This window comes from Podarcis muralis, chromosome 1 (genome assembly GCF_964188315.1).
Source record: "Podarcis muralis chromosome 1, rPodMur119.hap1.1, whole genome shotgun sequence".
Lineage (NCBI taxonomy): Eukaryota > Metazoa > Chordata > Lepidosauria > Squamata > Lacertidae > Podarcis > Podarcis muralis.
This window is the reverse complement of record NC_135655.1, coordinates 76,134,103-76,159,385: the sequence shown is the minus strand read 5'-3', so window position 1 is coordinate 76,159,385 and position 25,283 is coordinate 76,134,103. Positions and strand designations below refer to the sequence as shown.

At 42.7% G+C, this 25,283-nt stretch overlaps 1 protein-coding gene across 8 annotated transcripts in view; it reads left to right on the top strand.

The window, feature by feature from the left end:
* The window catches only part of TSPAN4 (tetraspanin 4), a 506,481-nt gene that overhangs the window by 192,465 nt on the left and 288,733 nt on the right, over window positions 1-25,283 (top strand). For 5 of the 8 annotated variants that reach the window (XM_077931632.1, XM_077931616.1, XM_077931611.1 and 2 more), the window contains one exon: window positions 3,087-3,159. The exons of the other annotated variants lie outside the window; for them this stretch is intronic. The gene's annotated coding sequence lies outside the window, so the exon portion shown is untranslated. The remainder of the gene's footprint in view (window positions 1-3,086; window positions 3,160-25,283) is intronic. 8 annotated transcript variants of the gene reach the window in all.

The following is a 25,283-nucleotide window of genomic DNA, read 5'->3' as shown; positions in this document are numbered from 1 at the left end:
AAGGATCATGTTTACCAAATCACTAGCTGTATTACCATTACTAGAGCTTCAGAAGGGAAAAAGTGCTTTTGAATGCAAGCCGAGTACATTTTCTTTATTACCAAATAGCCAAGCCCTCCACCCAACATCAACAGTATTCATATATTGCTGTTCTGAATGAGTAGAATAATCCCCTTTACCATTATTTCAGTAACCTAAGTATACATTGAAAATGGTGGTTGAGTGGTTGATACCTACAGCTAGTACAAAAATGGAGCAAGCTATGATTGTGTTTTAAGAACAGCCCAAAAATAAAATAAAAATGCAAGGATATAGTAAAGTGATTTTATCAGGATGAAAGTTCACGCTATGATCTGCCAGCTTTTGAATTAGAAAGCTTTTGCTTCAGACTGGTTGCAATTAGAAATGGAGAAAATAGATATTTCTGGAAGAGGGCACAGAATTTAGCCCAGTCTGCAATCTGTTCGAGTGTTAAGATGACAGGAGAAAAAGTTTCCCCTCGACTAATTAAGAACAGTGTCCTATTTATTTATAACATTTCTATTCAGCTTTTTGCCAGAGTTGCTCTTTAAAATTGTACAGTAAAAACATCCTAATAAAATTAAAACAGTGCAACATGACTTGAATTAAAAGTCTCACATTATTGTTTCATTGAGGGTAGATAAGCAAATCTCAAGCATGATTCTGTGCATGCCTACTCAAAAGTAAGCCAAATAATTTCAATAAGCAGTGCTTACTCCAAGTGTGTATTTACCAACGATCCAATTTTGGAAATACATCAATGCTTTATTTTATTATTGTTTTTTGACAAAGTAATAATAATAAATAAAAATGTGCACCCCATCCATGAGACCATTCCATTGTAACTATCCAACCTCCCAGAATTTCAACACCTCTTGTGATGGTTTGACCCTTTCTGTTTTAACAGTACAAATTCTGCAAACACATTCCTTATCTCCTCAAAATCATTTCTCCTGCATATTCCCCATCTTACCTTAATGACACATGTTAATCTATCATTAATAGTTTATATTCCACACCTTTTTATACCATTCTTCCATTTTATATTCTGTTTGCCCCTTCCACTTCCTAGCTACAATAACTTGTGCAGCTGTTAATAAATTTGTGAGCAAGTCCTTCATGGCCTGCGAACCTTCCACGCTACCTCTGGACCTGGCACCAATGCTTTTAGCTAAATCAAGCAAATGGTTTAATTTGAGCCAGATCTTAGAACCAGAACCTGGCTGGAAGGATACCATGGCTGAATCACAGATGTATAACTTCTGAGCATCAGCAGGGGGGGAATTAAATGTGTTCGAGTGCCTTCCCATTTGGATTAAAGGAATGTTGGGGTTTCCTGTGTGGTGTCCACAACTCTCATGGCACTTACCAAGGTTCACTGCCCTTCCTCAATTTTTAACCTTTTAAAGAAAAATATGCCCTTTTTTGTTTGGGGGTATTGCCAGGTTGTTGTTTTTTTTGTCTTCACATTGACAGTGCCACCCCACTATAAAATGGACATTTGGCAGTGACTATGACAACTGGCCCCCCCTCCAAGTTTGGGGAACTCTGCTTTAGGGTGTTATCTTTGGGGCTGCCTTTGAAGACTGTTCTAAAGCTTCAGTTACTGAGGATATTGGAATGACTGTACCCTCTGTTGCTGAAGTCTGAGAGAGAGATCACAACACAAAAACATGGATCGGTGTGGTGATGCATGAACAAAGACTCTAATTGCTGCTTCTTCTTTTTTTTTTTTGCATTTTTTAATATTTTCAGAGTGGGCACAGCCTATAGTGGAGGAGCCTCCCCTGGTAATAATCTGAATTTCGGAGAGGTAGCCTCTACAAGAGTTTGGGTGTAATCCTTGACGCCTCCCTTTCCATGGAGGCGCAGGTTACAGCAACAGTCAAGGCGACATTTTTCCACCTTCACCGCATCAAGCAGTTGGTCCATTACCTTTCCCGCCCTAACCTGGCCACAGTGATCCATGCGATGGTCATCTCCAGGCTTGACTACTGTAATTTGCTCTACGCGGGGCTGCCCTTGAAGCTGTCCCAGAAACTCCAGCGGGTACAGAATGCTGCAGCGAGGCTCCTCACGGAGTCTTTGCCATGGGAGCATATTCACCCAGTGCTTTTCAAGCTGCACTGGCTCTCGGTGGAGTACAGGGTCAGATTTAAGGTGCTGCTTTTGACCTTTAAAGCCCTTCACGGCCTAGGACCCTCGTACCTATGGGACTGCCTCTCCCTGTATGCCCCACGGAGAGCCTCAAGGACCATAAATAGCAACACCCAAGTGGTCCCGGGCCCTAAGGAAGTTAGATTATGATTCTATGAGATTCTATGAGATTAGCTTCAACCAGAGCCAGGGCCTTTTCAACACTGGCTCCGGCCTGGCGGAACGCTCTGCCTCATGAGACCAGGGCCCTGTGGGATCTGATTTCTTTCCACAGGGCCTGTAAAACAGAGTTGTTCTGCCTGGCCTTTGGCTTGGAGCCCATTTGATTCCCTCCCCCTCTTTTTTCTTTTTCCTTTCTCCTCCTGTGATGAGGCTACATTTTAATATTTTAATGTTTCAGTATTTTAATTCTTGTATTTTAATATTGTTTTTAAGTTGTATTCATTCAACTTGTTTTTATTATTGCTTGTTAGCTGCCCTGAGCCCGGCCTTGGCTGGGGAGGGCAGGGTATAAATAAAAATTATTATTACTATTATTATTACAAGCAGAGGGGAAGGGCAAAAGGAGGCCATTAATTCTTCCTCCCAGAACCTTGGCCAGACTATGCCAATTGCTGTGGCGCTCCTTGTTTCCACATTATTATTTTTTTCCAGGACTCAACAAGGCCAGTTGATTTGCTCTCTGGACCTGCCATTTATTATTGTCTGTTGGCTTTCTGCTCCTTTTTCAAACAAACTTTCATAGCCACCTGCATACAGGGGAAAGAGTGTCAACCGTAATCGGGTGGCATTGACTGCTTCCTTGTTAGCCAGTAGGGGACTTGTGCTCCCGGCTTTGTTGCTGTGTCCTGGTAGGATATACCTTCTAATTGGCAGTTAATTAATTTGGACACGTTTTTCTTTTTCAGAGTGTTTGAAACTCACAGACTTTGAGGAGCTCCTGCTGTGGAACTGTTCAAGCTTGGCGCAGCCACAAATCAGGTACTTTATTTCTTAAGATTAGATCAAAGCTAATTCTTGAGCAGTCATTTCAAAGTTTCCTAAAGAGTGGGGAGGCTATATTCTAATTTTTAAAGGAATGCTGTAGGTTATTTTGGGATCTTTGCATAGCCAGAAGTAGCCATGTGGTCTGTCTTTTCATTATGTGCCAGCTTGAAGCCCACCATCTAATCCACTAGTCTTCAATAGGCCGGTCAGGACCCTAACCTCTAACCCCTAGTGGGTCACAACCTGATCCAAGGTGGGTCACAACAGGAGCACTATATGGTATAGGAGCATATATTTGATAAAAGATAAAAATGTGTCCCCAATTGCATGTTTGGGTTATTATTAATATTATAGTTATTAAATTTGTATACCACCCTTCATCCAAAGATCACAGGGTGGTTTACAACATAAAAATACAAAATGAGTACATAAAAATGAAGCAAAAACAAACCAATAACCCTCCTTTCACAAACACATTTAAAAGGCCATATGATGTTTATTTAGCCAAAGGCCTGGTTATAGAGAAATGTTTTCACTTGGCTAAAGAATTGAAAGGGGTAAAAGTGGGGATCCTGGGTCTGAAAAAGTTGAAGACACTTGGTCTAATCCAGCCCAGAAAGAAAGTGCAAGACCATTCTAACGATGAGCCTTTGGGTCACAGCCAAGCTGCAGAATAAGATGGGTCAAGCTTTTTTTAAAGGAGTGTCAGTGGAAGAGGCGGGGGAGGAAGAAGGGCCAGCGTGGAAAGGGGTTGAGGACATGGAAGGGGAAGCATCTCTGCAGGATATTGCAGGGGAAGATATTAATGTTTTCATCACCTGGAATGCAATTGTGCTCTTACGTAACTGGTATTTGCAAAAACAGTATCAAATTGAATGCGGGGGTGGCAGGGTGATGCTGAAATGCATATCCCAAGGGTCCTCTTGGTTTTGCAAAGTTCTTGATTTCCCTTTTACTGCTGTATGAAATAAGGCCACCTTGCAGGCTGTTAGTGGCAGGAATTGCTCAGCTTTACAGTTCCTTGCTTTTTAGTGCTTAAATTGTCTTAATTTTATGCCTCAAGTTTATGCCTCAGCTCTCTGCACTTAATAGGTTGTGTTAGTTTTTATTCTTCTTTTTATTTTTTTACCCAACCAAGAATCGGTTGACATATTTATGAAACAGTATATCCATTTGCTGGTGTACATTGTTTGCTGGATGTTCCAAGGGTGTGGGAGCCCAGGACTGGAATCTTAAGCTATTGTGCATTGCAGCATATTTAATGGGAGAAAGGAAGGAGGACCCCGATTCCCACCAAGATGCCCATCCCAATTCCAGGATTGAAAAAAGGCTTTCTCTCTGCTAGGAAGAATCTAGCTCATGACAGCTTTGAGACCAAAGCAGACAGTTTGGTTCATTGTAGACCCTGGCCTAGGAATAGTGGTGCCATTCCTCAGCACTGAACTGGCATGTGTCTGGGTCCCAAATCTTGGGGAATTACTATTTATAAAGAGTTATAACATGTATGAAGTTTTGCTTCAAAAAAGCAGATGCTATCCTATTTGTGAATGACAAATCCTTTTCACCTTAACTTTGGGCTCCGTCTCCCCTCCGCACCTTGTAGCACACGACTTCTTTGTTAGATCCTTCTCTTATCACTCTAAAGATCTTCTGCCAGCCCTCTCCCTGCAGTATAGATTCGGCACTTGGCAGGGATCCAGTCATTGGTTTATGTCTGCCATGTATCCTTCCTGTCACTTGAAAAAGAAGCTTTCCTGAATGGTTGTGTGTGCTTGCACTGCTGCATTGCAACCTTGTATAAATTGTGCTCCCAGACTTGCTGCTAACGCAGCAAATCCTTTTGTTGCCCAGGTTGTACGTGTGCCCTTAGAGGGCATCCGCTGCCGCCTAAGTGATTTCCTTTTACATACCTTCCCAGGGCGTCACGTGGATGAATTAGCTAATGTTTGTAAAGCACGCCAGACAGAAGAAAGGTCTCTGCAAGTGCTTGGCATCCTTATTACATAACATACAATTAAATCCGGCTGCACTGTACAAAGCCCACTTCATGTGAAGTGCTGTGTATTTCAAATTAATAGATTTCAGAAGAATTGTATTACATTCAATATGTTGTAAAGCAATCTGTGCCGGAGACTAGGAGATCTCCTGTGTTTTCCCTTGTTATGTTGAATTGCTGTGAATTGCTGTATCTGCAATTTAAATTCTTATGTAACAGAAAACCAGAATTGCTAAGTGCTGTACTGCCTCATGTCAAACACCCAGCTAGTACACCAATTCTTTAAACCTCTTTTGTTGACCACAAGCATTACGCTTTCCATTTTAAAGTACGGAATAGAGTACAGTGGTACCTCGGGTTACATACGCTTCAAGTTACATATGCTTAAGGTTGCACACTCCACTAAGCCAGAATTAGTGCTTCAGGTTAAGAACTTTGCTTCAGGATAAGAACAGAAATCGGGCTCCGGCGGTGCGACTGCAGCAGGAGGCCCCATTAGCTAAAGTGGTGCTTCAGGTTAAGAACAGTTTCAGGTTAAGTACGGACCTCTGGAATGAATTAAGTACTTAACCTGAGGTACCACTGTAGTTGCTTTGGAAGATGATAATCAGGCATCCGAACAACATGATCAGTCCAATGAAGCTGATGCTGAAGAATTGTTGCTTCGACACTGGTGATCGTTGCTTCTTCCAGTACACTGACATTAGTTTGCCTGTCTTCCCAAGTGATATGTACATTTTTTGGGAGACATCGTTGATGGAATCTTTCAAGGAGTTGGAGATGGCGTTTATAAGTGGTCCATGTTTCACAAGCATACAGTATGGTTGGTAGTGCAATAGCTTTGTATACAAGCATTTTGGTTTCCCTGTGAATGTCCTGATCCTCAAACACTCTGCTCTTCAATTTGGAGAAAGGTGCACTCGCCAAGCTCAGGCGATGCTGGATTTCAGCATCAGTGTCAGCCCTTGTGGAAAGTCCAGGTAGGAGAAGTGATCAACACTTTCTAACGTTACACCATTGAGTTGAATTTGTGGCGCTGCAGAGGGGTTGTTTTGTGCTGGTTGGTGCAGCACTTTGGTTTTTTGGATGTTGAGCGATAGGCCAATCTTTTCGTAGGCTTCTCTGAAGATATTTAGGGTGGTTTGGAGGTCCTCCTCTGAGTGTGCACACACTACATTGTCATCAGCATATTGAAGCTTTATGGCGGAAGTCACCTTTCTCTTTGCTTTCAGCCTGCTCAAGTTAAAGAGGTTTCCATCTGTTCAATATATGATTTCTATCCCGGTGGGGAGTTTCCCTTTGATAATGTGTAGGATCATGGCAGTGAAAATAATAAATAGTGTTGGGGTGATAACACAACCCTGTTTAACACATGATCCCACTATGAATGGGTCACTTTGACACCCATTGTTAGCTGCAATTGTTGCTGTTATATTATCATGGAGGAGCCAAAGGATGTTCACAAATTTACCTGGGCAGCCAATTTTCAGAAGGACAGTCCACAGGGCATTATGGTTTACAGTGCTGAAGGTCTTAGTCAGGTTGATAAGCGCCGTATACAGGGGATGGTTTTGCTCTCTGCATTTTTTTTTTAAGCTGTTGAACAGTGAAAATCATGTCATTGTCCCCCTAGAAGACTGAAAACCAAGGATTCACGAAGGGTAGCCTCGGATATAGTTAGGTGACGGTTTGCTAAGATCCTTGCAATAATTTTGCCGGCCGCAGCTAATAAAGAGAAAGTCACTCATTAATTCCAGTAGGGACTTCTGACAAGAGCTTCACATGGTCATTTTTGATAGCAAAGCCTACTCCATGTATTCAACATTGTTGTTCAGGTAGACCTTTCCAGAAGGATATGTAGCCTCCTCTTTCTACCGTCGGCTGTCCCTTTCCTGCTCCTTGAGTTTCTTGAAGCACTGCAATATCAATGTTAAAACGTTGCAACTCTCTTGCAATGATGGCAGTCACTCTCAAGGCAAATCTTTATAAACACCAGCAATTGGGAAACACTGGCCAGTGAGCGTTCCAATTGGAGAACAGCTTTTACCAAAGGTGTCATGGACTTTGGTAGGGAGGAATGTGCTAAGAGGAAGGCATGTTTGGCGAGCCCAAATATCATGGGCTAAGGCAGGGACAGCCAACATGTTGCCCCCCAGATGTTGTTGAATTACAACTCCCATCAGACCCAGCAAGTACAACCAGTGATCAAGAATGATGGAAGTTGTAGTTCAACAATATATGGAGGGCAGCATGTTGGTTTGTCATGGGCTAAGGGTAGCTTTGTTTCTTCGCATGGTTGTCTGGCCACAACCTGGAGAGCTGTCTGTTTAATAGCCCCAGAGCTGCAGCAAAAGATGCAGTGGCAACTTGCCCTGGCCTGCTTCTCTCTTGGTCATGCCACCCTCTCTCCCACTGCACCTCCTTGAGCAAGCAGAACTCTGATGCTGCACTAATGCAGGCAGGCAGATGGTGGGCGAAGGCACCAGCGGGAGAGCAGGGGTCATAGGAGGTGTGACTGCATTACCTTTTGCAGCTGGGAACCTTTCAAAGAAACAAGATGTTCCTCTGGGTTGCAAGCCTAACAGCTGAAGCTTTCTGCTGCATGTGGTGCAATAAACACACATTACCTGTGACTGTGTAAACATGCAGGTCCTTGTAAGAAAGTGATACCCATGTAGGAAAGGAGACTAATGGGAAGCAGCCCTCACTTTCTCTTTTATGAAAAGCATCTTCTCCTCTCAGTTGAAAAAGGGATGTACTTCTGTTTCTAAAAGTCTCTTCTGTAATTGATTTGGTTTCTGTAGAAAAAAGTATGCATCACCCAAACTATTCTGAGAAAGTAAGCCCCTGGCCACCTCAATTTGTGTGGCCTTTGTAATTGATAGTGGTTAATTCTCATCCACATTGAGGCTGCTGGTCTATTTTCTGCTCTCCTTCTACAGTAGAACCTTTACTTACGAGTGCCTCTACTTGGGCCTGATCCAAGTTGCGACCGCGGCAAACCCAGAAGTAATTACCAGCTTTGCTGCAATTTGCACACGCACAGAAGTGGCTGCCGCCGTCTGCACATGTGCAGAAGTGTGCTGCCACTGAATGCACCTGTGCACAATGGCGCTTCTACCAGCAACCTGGATTGACTTATGGACAGACCTCTGGAACTGATTATGTCCATAAGTAGAGGTTCCACTGTATTTTTTTGCTCTCTGGCTATGAGCAGGACCTCTCCCGCCCCCCTTACAGACTGGGAACTTCCTCTTGGCAGCTGGAGCTTCCAAATGTCTATAGAGTAAGGAACATTACCAGCCTCTTTAGAAACTATGGGTGCCAGGAGATATTTGGGTATATATTGAATATTTTATGCCCACAACATTGCGCCTGTGTAGTGGAGGGGGCATGCAAAGTCAAATATCTAAACCCGAAAGCCTGCATCAGAGCTGAGATTGCTGCTTGTACATACACAGAGCCTCCTCTGATCAGTATTTTGCCTTTACAGCCTAAGTTTCATTTACCTTTGTAGCCAGAAGGAAAAGGAATTGCTCAGTGAGGATTTCACTGCTTATTGATTACTGCCATCAAGTGAGATTGCAGATGCCACTGTCCTGTCATTTGCTAGATATGTGTACAGAATGTGCGCTGGGCTGCCTGTTAATAGCAAGGAGGGTTGGAAAAAGAAGGATTTGGGGTGGGCGGGCGGGCGGGCGCACGTGGTTGTTCATCCTCTTTCTAATGCTACATCTCTGTATATCTCCACAAACTGAATTGTGAGATGAGAGGCATTATCACTATCACTAAAAAGAGAAAAGCATGGCTAAGAAGCAGGAGGTCGGGTGGGCAGAATGTTTCTCCTTCATTTTTCTCATCTGAAAGCAGTTGCAGGTCCCCACTTGACATGTCTTACAACTGTTTAATAATTCAGGCTCTCCGTTTGTTTGTTTGTTTGTTTGTTTGTTTGTTTGTGTCTTTGTTTTGTTTGACCTAGGCAGCAGTGGCAGCTTGGCAAGGGGCCCACTCTCTTTTCACTTTCCTGGTGCTGCCCATCAAACCGATGAACCTTTTGTTGTGTCCAATAGAGAAAGCGAACTGTTCTGGACAGCCTAGAGAGCATTTATGTATTTGTTGGTTTGATTGAAATTATTTATATCTTGCTCTCCTTCCCAAAGGAGATCAGAGTAGCATATGCAGGAAAACAGTATAAACAAACTCTCAGCAGCTGTAATGTCCAGGAAGGCAGGGAATAAACTAGGCTTTATTTCACCCGGGTCAAAGACCCAGTTTGGAACCCCCCTATGCACATTTGTGTACACACACACACAGGCTGGGAGCCTCAATGGTGCCCCTCTGAAGGTTTTACCTGGGGCAAAATACCCAGCTAGCCCCCCCCCCCCAATCTATGGCTCTGTGTGAAGGCTCTAAAGCCTGATTACTAAGAAAAGTTTTAAGTGCTCTCTCCACCCCCAACACTAACAGCGAAAGAGCCATAAAAACATCCTGGGAGAGGGAGTTCCAGAAGTGGGCACCCTATAATCGTCCTCTCCCCACCCCCATTTATCTTGGTAACTATTGGGCTTCTCCTTTTATAACACATATAGCACCTGTTTGAAATAATATAGAAGTTTGTATATATGGGCCCATACCCAAAGGATTTTACCATCTATCCTTTACGGCTAATTAGGGTATAATAATCTATTTTCTTTCCTCTTCCTTTTTTCTAAGAACAGAAACAAAATAAACAGTAGTAATCTTTAAAAAAAATATTGTCCAAGCTGATTTAAAATCCAGTATATCTTCATAAAAACCAGGGATTACAGCTCTAATTATGATCAAGGATGGGCTGAAAATTCCCATAGCACCTGTTTAATCAAGAGCAAAAGGCTTGTTGTATACAGCAGGGTTTTCATGTTGCATGCATGGTGACAAAACTCAAGGCATGCACAAATCCTAATATGAATCTTAATGTTGATGTGCTCAGTTTTATTTTGAGGTTTTATGTATTGCTCCTTGCTTTTCCATTTTGGTTTATAATAAGGTGATATTGACACAATCTAGTTCATTTGGTTTGCTATATAAGAATACTGCTTGTGTATGTGCTTGCACTTGCCACCGTGTGTGTTTCAGAGAGAGAGAGAGAGAGAGAGAGAGAGAGAGAGAGAGAGAGAGAGAGATGTGAACCTACAGTCATACAGTCCCTTGGTTTATGAACATCTTGATTCCCAAATGTTTTGGCTCCCGAATGCCGCAAACCTGGAAGTGACTCTTCCAGTTTGCAAACTATTTTTGGAAGCCGACTGTCTGACTGGGCTTCCACAGCTTCTGATTGGCTGCAGGAGCTTCCTGCAGCTGATCAGAAGCCTCACTTTGGTTTCTGAACGTTTTGGAAGTCGAATGGACTTCCAGAACGGATTCTGTTTGACTTCAAAGTACTGTACAACTGTATAGGCATACTGTATATCCAATGCCTACAACACTTCCTTTTGAGGATGGAAGAACTACAATAATGGGAGATGTATTGGGCCTGTATTGTGGCAGAGAACCCATATGTGAGTCTATGACCCACTCACTGCACATACTATAATTTCTAGAGCCAGCCTAAGCTGAACTGGGAAGTTGCTGGTGGCTGTAGGCAGGCTGCAGTCCCAGGGCTTATGGTCTTGTCTCACTGCTTTCCCTGGGAAACTGCTCTTTAGCACTCAATCAGAGAAAAAACAGTCAGGTTTTTCTTTCCCCTGGGAAAGCCGCTTATTCCCTTGCCAAAAACACAGAAAACCCCTCGGACCTGTGCTTTCTAGGCACAGGACGAGAACGTGTGGACAAGCCCCCAGTCTCAATGTGTCCTATCACCATTAGCAATATTGACTTGTAGTAACAAAGTGCTATGGTATGCTTTGTATGCAGTAAATTGATTTCAAGCATGTAATCCAAATATATAGTTGCCTTTTCTGGAAGCGGTCATGCAAAGGGCATAAAAAAAATCCAGCTGTGCAATTTCATGCCTGTTTCCTGAGACGGGAGTTCAGTGTGGGACTTCCTAATACATGTGTTTCAGATTGCAGCCTGAGTAGCAACAGCTCAGAGATTTATTTTTGTTGCCCTGAGAAAGTTTATTTCTAGTTTGCCACTTTATTATTAGAAGCATCTGCTTCTGTTTTAAAGGCTTGGTTTTTATTGCTGCCTAAAAGAGTGATTGTCAGTCTTGCCATTTGATTTGTTTCCCTTAAATGTGAACAAATACAGTCATACCTCGGGATAAATACGCTTCAGGTTGCGCTCCGTGGTGACCCGGAAGTAACAGAGCGCATTACTTCTGGGTTTTGTCACTCGCGCATGCGCAGACAATCAAAATGACGTCCCGCGCTTGCGCGGAAGCTGCAAAATGCAACCCGCGCACATGCAGATGCGCTGTCGCATCTTACGTTCTGTTCAGGATGCGAATGGGGCTCCAGAACAGATCCCGTTCATATCCCGAGGTACCACTGTAGTCAGATCACTATTAGAAGAAGAAGAAAATAACCTTAGACTTGTTCATCAGCCTATCAGCTTCGTCTGGGATAGATCCTTCTGGAGAAAGATCTCAAGATCTGCATAATGCAGGTGACTTGTGCACACATACCTGGGAGCAATCCTAATTGAATATGACACATGTGTGGAGCCTTGGGGATGCCACAACTATGATGTTGAATGGAAGGCAAGAGGCTTTGGCATCACACAGGGTGCCACTGAAATTTGGCATACTAAGGTCTGCCACTGATCTCAAAGTTGAGCTCTCTGTCCCCTATATCCAGGTCTGCAAACATATCTATTATACACATTTCAGAAAGTTAAATGTTATCAGAGCTTCTTATAACAATGATTTAAAAAACAAAACAAAAACCGCATCAGATGATTTGAAGCCTGTTAGGCTAACACATGTGAGATCCTATGATTTACACCATGGGTAGGCAAACTAAGGCCCGGGGGCCGGATCCGGCCCAATGGCCTTCTAAATCTGGTCCACGGACGGTCCAGAAATCAGCATGTTTTTACATGAGTAGAATGTGTCCTTTTATTTAAAATGCATCTCTGGGTTATTTGTGGGGCCTGCCTGGTGTTTTTACATGAGTAGAATGTATGCTTTGATTTAAAATGCATCTCTGGGTTATTTGTGGGGCATAAGAATTCGTTCTTTTTTTCCCTTTCAAAATATAGTCCGCCCCCCCCCCCCGCAAGGTTTGAGGGAAAGTGGACTGACCCTCTGCTGAAAAAGTTTGCTGATCCCTGATGTAGTCAATGTTTGTGAGAGTTCCAACTCCAAAAAGATGGCATCTTCCTTTGCCTCAAAAATCCTGTTTAAAGCAACCAAAGATTTGATTTCTCGTCATATTGAAAAGATCAGTCCTTGTATATTGATCTTTTGTGCGATCCATATTTCATGCTGCTTTTGCACATATCTGGCTGATTGTATTGCTGCTGGCTATCGTGGTTTCTGTATTGCTTGCCTAGTATATTCAACACACCATCAGAGGAACTCTGTGGAAACTCTTTTGTGCATCCGGAATAAATTGTGTGGGAGCGATCATAGCACTAACCAAGCCGACTGGGATACATGCAGAAGGGATCTCAGATGCATATTCTCTTACCAGATTAATCATAGAAGACATGAGTACTGACATCTTCTGTTTGCTCTAGCCACTAGCCATCTCAACCTGCTCTTCCTGCTTTTGCTTATTGCAGTTTAACTAATTGATTGGCTTTTTGCCATTGTTGTAGAATCTAAGGCACAAAGGAAATGTAAAACACTGTTGCTGTTTTTAGCCCAACTGGAAATATATATTCCGGTGACTTTTGCTATAAAACAAAATAAGGGAGCAGATTACATTGACCTGACCCATGAGGATACCCAGGGGGAAAGCTATATGCCAGGTTTCTGGTGTGTGGTTTTTTTTTGAAGTTTCATCTCAAGCAAGGGCTTGGGAGGATGGGGTTACTGCTTGCTTGCTTGCTTGAATGCATGACTAAGGCTAGAAACCAAGAAAATAACTGCTGTCATACTGCCTACTGCATGGGGGACAGATATGTGTTTGCGTAAGAAAAGTCAAAACAGTTTAGCAGAGGGAAAGCACAACAACAACAACAATAATAATATAAAGGAAGCTTTAAGCAAACATGTCCCAATTCTCCTTTCTTCAGAAATACGTTTTGCGAAGTTTGTGCATATCTGCATAAACAAGAAAAAAGAATGGTGTTCATAAAAAGAGAACAAGTGCAAATATTTGGCTGTGCATAGACTTGTCTGTAAGAGGGTGGTGTCCAGGCAAGAAGATGGGCCAGACTATCTAGTGATGTGAATTGTTCATATTCACACCTAAAAATTTGAACCAAAACCAACCATGCTTTCTGAGTGAGAAATATGACACAATTTCAGCAATACTTATTCCCTTCTTGTCTTTTCAATACTTTTTCTTCCTTCCTCCTTTTCTCTAGCCTTCCTTCCTTCCTTCCTTCCTTCCTTCCTTCCTTCCTTCCTTCCTTCTTTCTGCATTATTGCATTTTTTTTCAGGTAACATGATGTGCTCTCTTCCTCTATCTTCCAAGCTGGAAGCTCCTTGTCTCATTCTATATTTGTGGAAAAGGAATAAAAACAAAATTAAAAGTGGATTCTGTTCCTCTGGTGGGGGAGAGGAAGGGAAGAGGTTTTCTCTGCAAGTTTGCTTCTTATCCCCCTATTCTTTTCCGTGTTTTAGGGAACCTGAAAATGTCCTCTGATTCAGAATCGTGTGCTTTGGTTTTTGCAATGGGGAAGAGTGATTTCAGGAAATGTGGTACTGAAAAATTAGCTTGGTATATGGAATGTGTATATTGGCATATTGATACCGCACTAGGGGAGATGGTGAGAGAGGCAGAAACAACTTCAGGAATTGGGGCAGAATGAATAAAGCAGGAGATGAAGAATTTAGTTTTAGGACAGGGATGTCTAACCTGTGCCTCTCCCAGTTGTTGATAAACTACAATTCCCATAATCCCTTACCATTGTCTGTGTTGGCTGGAGCTGATGGGAGTGTAATTCAGCAACATCTGCAGGACCACAGGTTTGCCACCTCTGTTTTAGAAACAACCAATTTTGACAAATAGGTTTTGTTTGTTTTTTAATAAAAATATTTATCTGGAAACTTGACTCTTTAGCCTAAAATCCCTGTGTGATACATCTAGGTTTCTGTGGCTACTTGGAATTGAAGGGGAAATGTACTCTACACCTGCACAGAGGCCCCTTACACCAGGGGTCCTCAAACTTTTTAAACAGGGGGCCAGTTCACTGTCCCTCAGACACTGTTGGGGGCTGGATGGGAAGTTTTGGAGAGTGGGCTAGCACGCTCGCAGCAGCTGAGCGCCTCAGAAGCCGGGAGTCTGCAGGAGCTGGCCAAGAACGGTGCGCACTACCCGGTGCACCTCTTCAAGGAGCACGAAGATGGAGACACGGGCAAGCTGGTGCCTCACCTGCAGCTTCCGCCCCGTGCGGGTGTTTCCGCCCCTTCGTCATCCTGTTCCCTGGAGGTGAAGGCCGCCACCTAGGCCACTTTGCCGCTGGCCTCATCATCCTCCACTGTCACATCAGCCACCAATGGGAGTGTGGCGGTGAAGGCCCCGTCGAGCCCTAGCTCGGGCTGGCTGTCCTCCTCCAGTAACGCTGCTGCTGCCCCCTCACGGGGACACAGAGCGGCAGCGGCGACAGGAGGAAGAGGCCGAGTGGTGGCAGCTCTGCCAATCAAACGCCGTGCCTGGTTTACCTCAGCGTTACACAGGGACGTCTCTGCCAATCAAATGCCGTACCTGATTTACCTCAGTGTGGCATTTGATTGGCAGAGACGTCCCTGCACTGAGGTAAACCGAGGTGTGGCATTTGATTGGCAGAGCCTCCATCGCTCAGCCTCTTCCTTCTGTTGCCGGGAGCCTTGGCTTCGCGGCGGGTTCTTAAATGGCTGGGTGGGCCAGATTTAGAACCCTGGCGGGCCTGATCTGGCCCAGGGACCGTAGTTTGCTGACCCCTGCCTTACACATTTTGCAATTGAACACTCGCTCATTTTAAGCTCCAACCTCACTGAATCACCAGTGAAGTCAGTCATATTGTTGCTTATTTGCTAAGTGTTACTAATTTGGACCAGCTCTATACCAGATGACTATGACTATGGAAGTTCGTTGTAGTGACTTTTTGGCTTAGATTCTGAAAGCTGGGAAACTTTGGAGAGGCTTTATGAAATGTATAAACAGATATATCACAGGCACAAAGCTGTCATATTCTAGGCGCCTGCAATCATGTCTGTCTACAAAACTATACATTGAATTGGCTAAGTAGCTTGTGCCTTTCTCTCTCCCACCCCAGCCTTTCCAACACCACTGCATTGCTGTAATTGGGAGGTCTCAATTCCAAGGACCCTTCTAGTCTGTTACTATTTTGTAGGTGGGAGTCATTTGCAGACCGGCAAATTCAGATTGCACCATTAAGTGGATTTGGTGCTCTTGTGCAATAAACCCACTTCCAAAAAACCTGACATTTTTGTGGCCAGGAAGGCAGTGGGCAAATGTACTGGAAAATGGAGGATAGCAATTGATTGACATGATGATGTGTTTCTTCCTTCCTCCATTCAAATCAGAATGAAGGCTCAATAAGCAGCTGGTGTTGTATAACCTCCTCCCAAACTTTGTTCAAACAAATCAGGATGACTGCTCAGTAAGTTGTTAGTCTGGAAGTGTCCCAAGTCTTAGTGTAGGACCATCCACCCTGTTTTCCTCTGTCCCTAATCTATATTGGAACTGAGTACACCAAATAACATTGCCTTTGGGCCTATCTCTCAGGCAATGTTTGAATTCTGTAGAGCATTTCCTGAATGCTATTATGCATCCACAATTTTCCACAGATACATATGGTTAGATCCGTGTCAGAATAAATTCATTTTGTGATACAGCATTCACAGCCCACTCAACAGAAACATATTTTATTATCCTTATTGTCAGCAAATCCGTTGATGTTATTATGGCTAAGTCTACCATAACTATACCAATACAGTGGTACCTCAGGTTACGAACTTAATTCGTTCCGGAGGTCCGTTCTTAACCTGAAACCATTCTTAACCTGAGGCGCGCTTTCGCTAATGGGGCCTCCTGCTGCCGCTGCGCTGCTGGTACACAATTCCCATTCTCATCCTGGGGCAAAGTTCTCAACCCAAGGTACTGCTTCCAGGTTAGCGGAGTTTGTAACCCGAAGTGTTTGTCACCCAAAGCGTTCGTAACCTGAGGTACCACCATAGTGACATAACATAATTACTTCAGTTTGCTTCCTCTCTCCTTACATTTGTTAAGGTGATGCAAAAACTAATCTAGAGAGGTTTTTTGTTTTTGTTTTAGCTTTTCCATTGTTGCATTTTTAGAAAGCTATTTCCAGAATTGGAATTTCATTCTAAAGATACTGGCTCCTTCCTGAGCTGCTTATAGGGTGTGAAACCCACATGCTATTTTGGACTTTCGAAATGCAAGCATCAGTTTTATTCATTAGCGACTAAAATGGTCTTTCATCAGCTACCAGAAAGGCAGAGTCGTCTTAGTTTATGGTTATCTGCATAATGTTTACCACTTGCCCCTTACCTCAATGTTCACAGCTCTACTGTAGCTGTCTGGCGTATCCCCTGACAAAATCACTATTCTGGTATCCTGAAGTCTTATAGCCTATGCATATTCCTCTATCGAGTACTTTTGGACGCCACCCCATCTTTGAGCAGTGAGAGACTCCAGGGTTTCCAAGTGCTTACCCGGAGTTGGGTTTCCTTGGAATGAAGGTCAGTGGAGACTGTGGTGTCTTTAAGATATATGGCTTTATTTACACATATATGCACCCTGAACACAGGATGAAAAGAGTTCACAGCATTAACAGCCCAACAGATCTTTCTTCTCCATTTGGTTTCCAGGGGAACCTCAAAGTCCAGTACAGGCTCAGCACAGAACAGGACATTCCCCTCTGCCTGCAGCTTCCAGTGTTCAGATTTCCAGCTTGCTCAAAACACAACTCTGTCCATTGTTATCCTTCATAGCAGTTAGATGAACAGGGTGGAGGAAAGGCCCACCCATTTGTTCTGTGGCACAGAGCAACTTCTTTGGATATGCTAGATTGTGGTGCCTTGACAAACGAACTAGTTTTGCAAGCTTCCTCTTATGCATTCTATTCTCATAGATACAGGGTCCCAAGAATCAGAAGAGACCCGAGGTATCCTCCATACTGACAGACTCCTAAACTCATAACAGTACTATCAAGACTATGCCACAAGTTGTTCACATATAGTCCATTATGATAAATAAGAAATGTCCATTCTGTCTGTGCATACAGTAATCTGCAAGAACAAAATCTGTTGAATTGTCCCTAATCACCTGTTGACAGGTATTTCACATACTTGTTATGTCCAGATTCATTTTATCTTACCAGATTCCTTTAACCTTTCCTCATTGAACTTTGTTTCCAAGCCCCTCGCCATCTTTGTCACCCTCCTCTGAACACATTCCAGGTTGTCAATAACTTTCTTAAACAGCAGTTATTGACAAATTGGGTATCTGAGCTTCTTTTTGGAATGATATGTTGAATTAACTTGAAACAGATGAATCTATCTATCTGTCTTGCCTGTCTCTCTGTATCTTTCTACCGAGAGAGATTTTTCTGCCTTAACAGACTTGTTGTGGAAACCACATTAAAAGTCATATGCTAGGAGTGAGGTCTGATGGGAACGAATGGTGTATTGGGTACTGGGCTTCTTAAAATCTCAAGATGTGTCCTACGGTCCTGATGCAAAGGACCCCAGAGAGCTGCACAATAGAACCCTTTAACTGCCCCAGCAGTCAAGGTGTCAATCTTTATTTTCTTTCTGCTTCACTGAGCTAAACAGCCGCAAAAAGCCACCATCAGTTCCCTATGTAGTCAGTTGTGCAGAGATGAACAAAGCCCTGTCAGCCATGAATCAGGGGATCTGACGCCAGTGTTATGGCTTGTTCTGATCCTGCTTCACGTCAGCCGTCAGCCTAGGAGAAGTGTGGAGCCTTTTAAAAACAGCTGTTGAACTTTCTGAAACACGGGGACACTGTGATTTCAAAATAGACATTCCTTTTCAAGAGAATTGATCCATCACAATGTGTTTCGAATTTCCACACACACCAGCTTGTCTATTAAGAAAACTCTGCTTTTGGCACAGAACCCCTGTGCATTGAAGATTCTGGAACACGTTCTTGGTTTTCCAATCACATCAACAAGGATTACTGGTCATGCCTGTTGGACCTTAGTGTTGTTCCATGTGTACATGCAGGACGTACTCTAGAATGTGCTTAACATTCTTTTCTGAGGTTGTGCTCTGCAGGAGAAGATTGACAGTGATAGGAAAGCTGTTCTTTAGCAATTCATGTCTACCCTTCTTTTCACTGAAGCATTCTCTATAACTTCCAAAGAAACTCGAGGGTTCCTTGGTGCAGAGTTTGAAGAGCAAAGACCAAGTTATGGACTGATTAAGTGTTACCACTAAGCACTTGTAGCTCATCGCTTAAAATGAATCAGTCCTTTCAAACAAAGGTCAACACATAGAAGTATCTTACCAGTTAGAATAAATACTCTGAAGGGAGAATGCAGTGGTGGGGAGCCTTCAGCCTGTTGACCTAATGAGAGCCTCCTGGCCTCTGAAATTGGTCTGGGAGGCTGCTTGGGGCCAGCCACTTGTACCTTTTCCTGTGCCTGACACCAGATGTGGGAAAGTTCAGAAAGAATTCAAACCCTGGAAGGTGACAGAAAAAGATGGTGAATTCAAAAAGTGCCGAATTCAAGCTATGACTGCAAAGGAAGAATCAACTTGATGTCAGGTGGTTGGCAGGTAGGAGCCCTCTGCCCAATCAAAGTGCCCTGTGAAATGTTGGCCACTTCTGAATCTGGCCCTCAAGCCAGATTTTCCATAATTGGCATAATGGGTAGCTAAATATAGGTGGTGGCTGTTTTTATCTGTGCTCATGCAGTGTCTTCTGTAGTCAGCCACATCACAAAATTGAATGAGGTGGTACAATTATGTATATGCACACATGCAATGATTAACCTTTCATAGTTTCTCCAACATTGTTAGTGATATGCTGAGGCTTCATTTTGCAATGTCCATCCCGAAATGGCTTCAGTTGACCTAATTTTTCACAATGTGATGAACACCTCTGCCTGCATGGCATCTCAAAATGGTCTCATTATAAAGAGGCCTGAGCATCTAAAATCTCTAGCTGTTTTTGATGATTTAGGCCTCACTGACTTTAATGAAAGATAACATCAGCTTTCATTACCAAGGCAATCAATCCAAGTTCAGCTCTTGGTTAAGTTAATGAAGATATAAACTGGCTGAATTTAGAAAGCAGAGACCATCGCCCATGATTTTTATTGCCTTGCTATAATTCTTGTTTGCCTACCTTTCTCAAAAAAAAAACACACACAAAAAAACAAAAACAAAAATATGAAAGGGAAAATTTCACATACCCACAGCTTAAAAAATACAGTGGTACCTCAGGTTACAGACGTTTCAGGTTACAGACTCTGCTAACCTAGAAATAGTACCTCGGGTTAAGAACTTTGCTTCAGAGACAAATTAAAAAATAAGGTACGGGATTGGCTACACTATGCTCAAATCCAAGAGGTTTTTAAAATGGACAAAAAAGTTGGTTTTCAGGTGGAAAAATCGAAATTAGAGACGGAATTGTTAGAATCAAAAACTAAGACACTTTCGAAAATGTATAACTTGCTGCTTAAATGGAACACACAGGATGAGACAGTTAAATCTGCCATGATAAAATGGGCACAGGATATTGGACATAACATTATGTTTGAAGACTGGGAAAGGTTATGGAACACCGGTATAAAGTTTACGGCATGTAATGCCCTGAAAGAAAACATTATGAAAATGATATACCGGTGGTACATGACCCCAGTCAAGTTAGCTAAGATAAACCACTTGTCTGATAATAAATGTTGGAAATGTAAGGAGGCAGAAGGGACATTCTTCCATCTTTGGTGGACCTGCCCAAGAGTGAAGGCCTTCTGGGAAATGATTTACAACGAGTTAAAAAAGGTATTTAGGTATACCTTTCCCAAGAAACCAGAGGCCTTCCTATTGGGCATGGTGGACCAGAAGGTGTTAAAGAAGGATAGAATTTTGTTCATGTACGCTACTACAGCAGCAAGAATTCTTATTGCAAAGCATTGGAAGACTCAAGATTTACCCACGCTGGAGGAGTGGCAGACGCAGTTGATGGACTACATGGAACTGGCTAAGATGACTGGCAGAATCCGAGATTTGGGCGAGGAAACAATGGAAGAGGACTGGAAAAAATTTAAGGACTATTTGCAAAAATACTATAAGTTGTACGAATGTTAAGAAATACGTACAATTAGGAAACTTCTTTTTTGCTTCAGCAACTTGATTAGGTAAATTGAAAATTAAGATAAGAAAAAAGAGGTGGTAATATGAAATAATTTTATTATGTTAATTTTAATTTTTCAAAGTTGGGATATAATAATGTGAACTTAGAAACATAATAATTGAAAGATACAGTAAGTTAAGAAACAGGGTAACAAATTGCTGAAACTTTTATTACAAAGAACGCAGAGTCGGGAGGATGTGGGGAAGTCCATTAGGAATATTGAGAAAAAGAAAAAAAGAACTTTGCTTCAGGATGAGAACAGAAATCGTGCAGCAGCGGTGCGGTGGCAGCAGGAGGCCCCATTAGCTAAAGTGGTACCTCAGGTTAAGAACAGTTTCAGGTTAAGAACGGACCTCTGGAACGAATTAAGTTCTTAACCTGAGGTACCACTGTATCTCCTATCTGATTCATCATTATTCTCACTTTGTGTGCCTTCCTAGGATCTTATCAGTTCTGTTCAAGATTTTCTGAGAATTTATATGGCAAAAATCCAGCTGCTTTTGTATTTGAATTGAACAACTTTGTGAAAATGAGGCAGGAACTGAGACAATCAAATGCTTAAAAGTTAAGGGCAGGTATTAGGTTTTACTCAAAGTAGACTCCATTGTAATTGATGAGTGAAACATAATCATGTTCACTAATTTCTACAGATCTACTCTGAGTAAAACTTAGTTGAATACCAACATGTCTTCTTAGGTTGGGATTGAACTGCACTAATACGCTCATTCTGTCAGTGCAATGATATTCCCAACACCCCCATTCTGGAAATTCTCCTTACACCCCCTTTTCCAAACCAATTAGGGAGGCTGCAGGGACACACACTGGAGGAAACCCCATTGCATTAGTGGGGCTTGTGCTGCCTCCCACTAGCAACTATTTAGTTGAATCTGACCCCAAAGGTTGTATTCAGCTAAGTCCTACTCAGAGTAGACAAATTGAAATTAATGAACCTAAGTTAGTCATCTCCATTAACTTCAATATGAGTAGGACTAGCATTGAATACCATAGCTCACAAGCAGCGTTTTTTTAAAAAAGGAACTCATATAAGCTACCCTATGTTCCCATACCATCAGAAGCAGTGACTGCATCATTAATTCCCCTTGCTGCTACCCCAGCGTATTAAAAAACTGTTGGCTCATAACAATCATTGCTTTTATTGCAAGGACCACTGTTGGCTGATCTGGTATGGCAGAATGAATAAGATCAGGAGTTATGAGAAAGAAGTCTCAGCTCAGTTACCACACATTCTGTTCTATTTAGAACAGTTTTATGTGTTTTATAATTGCAACGGTTTTATTTGGTTTTTATAATTGTGTAGTTTTATTGTTGAAACCCACCCTGGGAACTTAAGGTGAAGGGCAGGTAAGAGGTCTTATAAATAAGTAAAGAACTCATTAGAGGGACTTAAACAAGCCACTGTCACTTTGCTGTATGAAATATGGGGATAATCAGTTATGCTGGCCTACGTCACAGATTTAGCCTAAAGTTTCCTGAGATAATGAATGTAAAGCACTTTGAGCATTTATTATTTATAGTGCTCTTTCCTCAAGAATCTTATTACTATCGTCAACCTGCTTTGAGGGCAAGAGCATGTTGTAGGAGCGTTTCGGAGCATTTAATATAGCCTTCCCAAATTGTACTGCCTGTGAAGCACTAAGACTGGGGATCACCGTGTTGCATGCATGTTTGGTGTATGGGGTGTTAGGGGAGGGGTAGCACCTCTGGTAGGGGACACATTGTGCTCCATATGGGGTGGTTCGTCCACCTTTGTTCCCCACCCTGCACTCAGCTCCCACCTGTGGCTCATAGAAGCTGTCAGCATGCAACAGTGGCCCAAACCTGGGAATGGCTTCGACTGGCCGGCTAAACCACGTGATGGTATCTGATGGCTCACAAACCCTCAGTGAGTTAGGGTCTTCCACTGGTGAATTGAGCGGACGAGACCAATAGTAGGTCCAATGGTCAAGAAGGCAGTTTCTGCACATGCTGCAGAGGGAAATGAGGGGGCACATGGGGCTTGTCAACCTTGGAAGGTAGCCCATCTAGGAGAAGGACTAGCCCATCTAGGAGAAGGAAAACTCTGATCCTAAACCTCCACTGTTTTGTGGGATATCTTTGGGAGAAGAAAAGGCTAAGGAGTAAACCCTAAACAAATCCAGAGTGGAGTCCCTAAAATGGTTGGATAGGGCCTTGTACGCCTCCTTCTGGCAACTTCTGCAAACGTATTGCTGTGCTAGAGAGGTCACTTCAGTGGTTTGACTTCACCACCGGAAGTGCATTCCATTGTCTCTCAAGACAGATGGATGCCTACAAAATGCATAAGCTGAACTTTATAGAAGCTCACTTTGAAGCCTGTTTTTAAATCCAGAATTACAAGTGCAAGCTGTAATAGTGGCACTGTTCCCTGGGGCAGTCTCTGAACCCAGAACGAAATCCACAAGCCTCACCCTCTGACTCCCACAAGGGTTAGCCAAGTCATGCTCTTCCACAGCATTCTCTTAAGGGGCTGCCAGAAGTGGAGCTTTCCCCCTCTGCTGTCTTAGCAGAGGCAGCCCATCCCCACCATTCAATGAGGAATTTCTCTCTCACGCTCTGCAGCAATACCCTCCTCCTCTTCCTCTTACATATTTCCATATTCTGCTGGCAGAGTAAAAAAAAAAAGAGCTTGATGGAATATGAAAGCTGGAGAGTGTATTTGTTAAGAAAAGTCCCTGAAGCAATTGCTATCCCTGCCATGGTGGTGACTTTATCATTGGGAGATGCAGTGCTGTGAAGGGTTCCTTCCATCTCCTTCGTTCAGCCATTTAGCAGCAAGCAGCAAGAGCAAAGGGATGTGCAATTGGTATTCCACTTTCAAATGTTTGGGAGCATCATACTTTCTCGTAGTTGAGATATTTATTGATTTTGAGCCATAATCCCACAAAACTCATTTAATGGCATCCAGCATCTTAGACTCATTAACTTTTTAAACTGGATGCTTGCTTAGATAACTTACTTGGATTGTGTCTGAACTTAGATCGTACACAGTTACTGGTGTGGAAATGTGTATCTAAATATTAAACAGACCCAATCTGGAGTCGGAATTGGTTTTGCACGAACCACTATAATTACTATTGGAATGAAATTCATCACCAGTTGAAGGGAATATAGATGGCATAAGCATGTAAATGAGAAAAGAAGAATGGGGAGACAAATATAGAATAAGGAAAGGAGCTTGGTGTGGTTAGGGAATTTTAATATTGGTGTTCTTAATGTTATATTTTAAATTGCTTTTTCAATGCACTCTCAATTGCTGAAATATTTTACCTGTAAAATAAGGTAAAAGCTGTATCTTTCTGCTTGGCTCTTAAAAAGGTAGCTTTTTACATTTTTCACCGATGTCTGTAGATTATAATGACATAATCTTTTATTCAGAGTAAAGTATTGACAATTTTACTTTCTAGCTGTTGTATTCTCCTCATGTCCTGTTGTGCTCAGTACACTGGGTGGTGTAGGAACTGCAGCATAAATCCTTGACTTGGCAACAGAAATTCCATCCAATTATCTTACTGGCTGGTCTTTATTACACTTCATCTGGTTTTCTGATTTCATTTCATGTCTGCTGACATCTGTTCTGCAAGCGACTCTGGCAGGCATAGATATTTATAGATATACAGATAGATGCACATGTATGTATGCATAATAAATACATAAGGCAATACAATCAATTGTGGGTTATGATACCACCTATTATTGTACAGGAAGTGAGTTATCATTGCTTTCCCCCCTAGTGGCATCAACTCTTAAGATGGCTAAAATAAATGGGGAAAAGTGCAACAAATTAATTCAGAGAGCACACATTCCAACAATCATTCAAAAGTGAATGAGTTGACTTGACAAGCTCAATTTTCAAAGGAATCTCTATCAGGGTACTACAGAAAGGCAGCAAGTGAGGAATTCTACAAGAAGACTCAATTTACCAAATGTCAGGTCGGTGACATTAATTTTCAGCAAGAAGACCAAATTTTCCAATTCTGGAGATTTAATTGGAGGTGTGACTCAGACGGCATGTGTTGCAGAAGGTAGAAGCTCTTTTAATGCTGGCCTATGCTTATCTCTCCTTTTGGGAGTTTTTCTTTTTGGAAAAAAGTATTTCTCTTCTCAATAATAAGTTAACTTGAGGAACATTGACAAAATTGTTTCAAATTGGCATTAAACAGGTAAAGGGATCCCTGACCATTAGGTCCAGTCGTGGCCGAATCTGGGGTTGCGGCATTTATCTCGCTTTATTGGCCAAGGGAGCCGGCATAAAGCTTCCGGGTCATGTGGCCAGCATGACTAAGCCACTTCTGGCGTAATCAGAGCAGTGCACAGAAACACCGTTTACCTTCCCGCCGGAGCGGTACCTATTTATCTCCTTGCACTTTGACGTGCTTTCAAACTGCTACGTTGGCAGGAGCTGGAACCGAGCAACGTGAGCTCACCCCATCATGGGGATTCAAACTGTCGACCTTCTCATCAGCAAGTCCTAGGTTCTGTGGTTTAACCCACAGTGCTACCCGCGTCCCTTAAATTGGCATTAGCTGTACGTATATAGCTTGTTGCATTCCTGCGGGCAGGGAACACCATTGTTCAGCTTTGGCATACATTGAATGGGTGGTTGAGGTTTTCAAAATGGGCAGGTTGGTGTTTGGTTGTT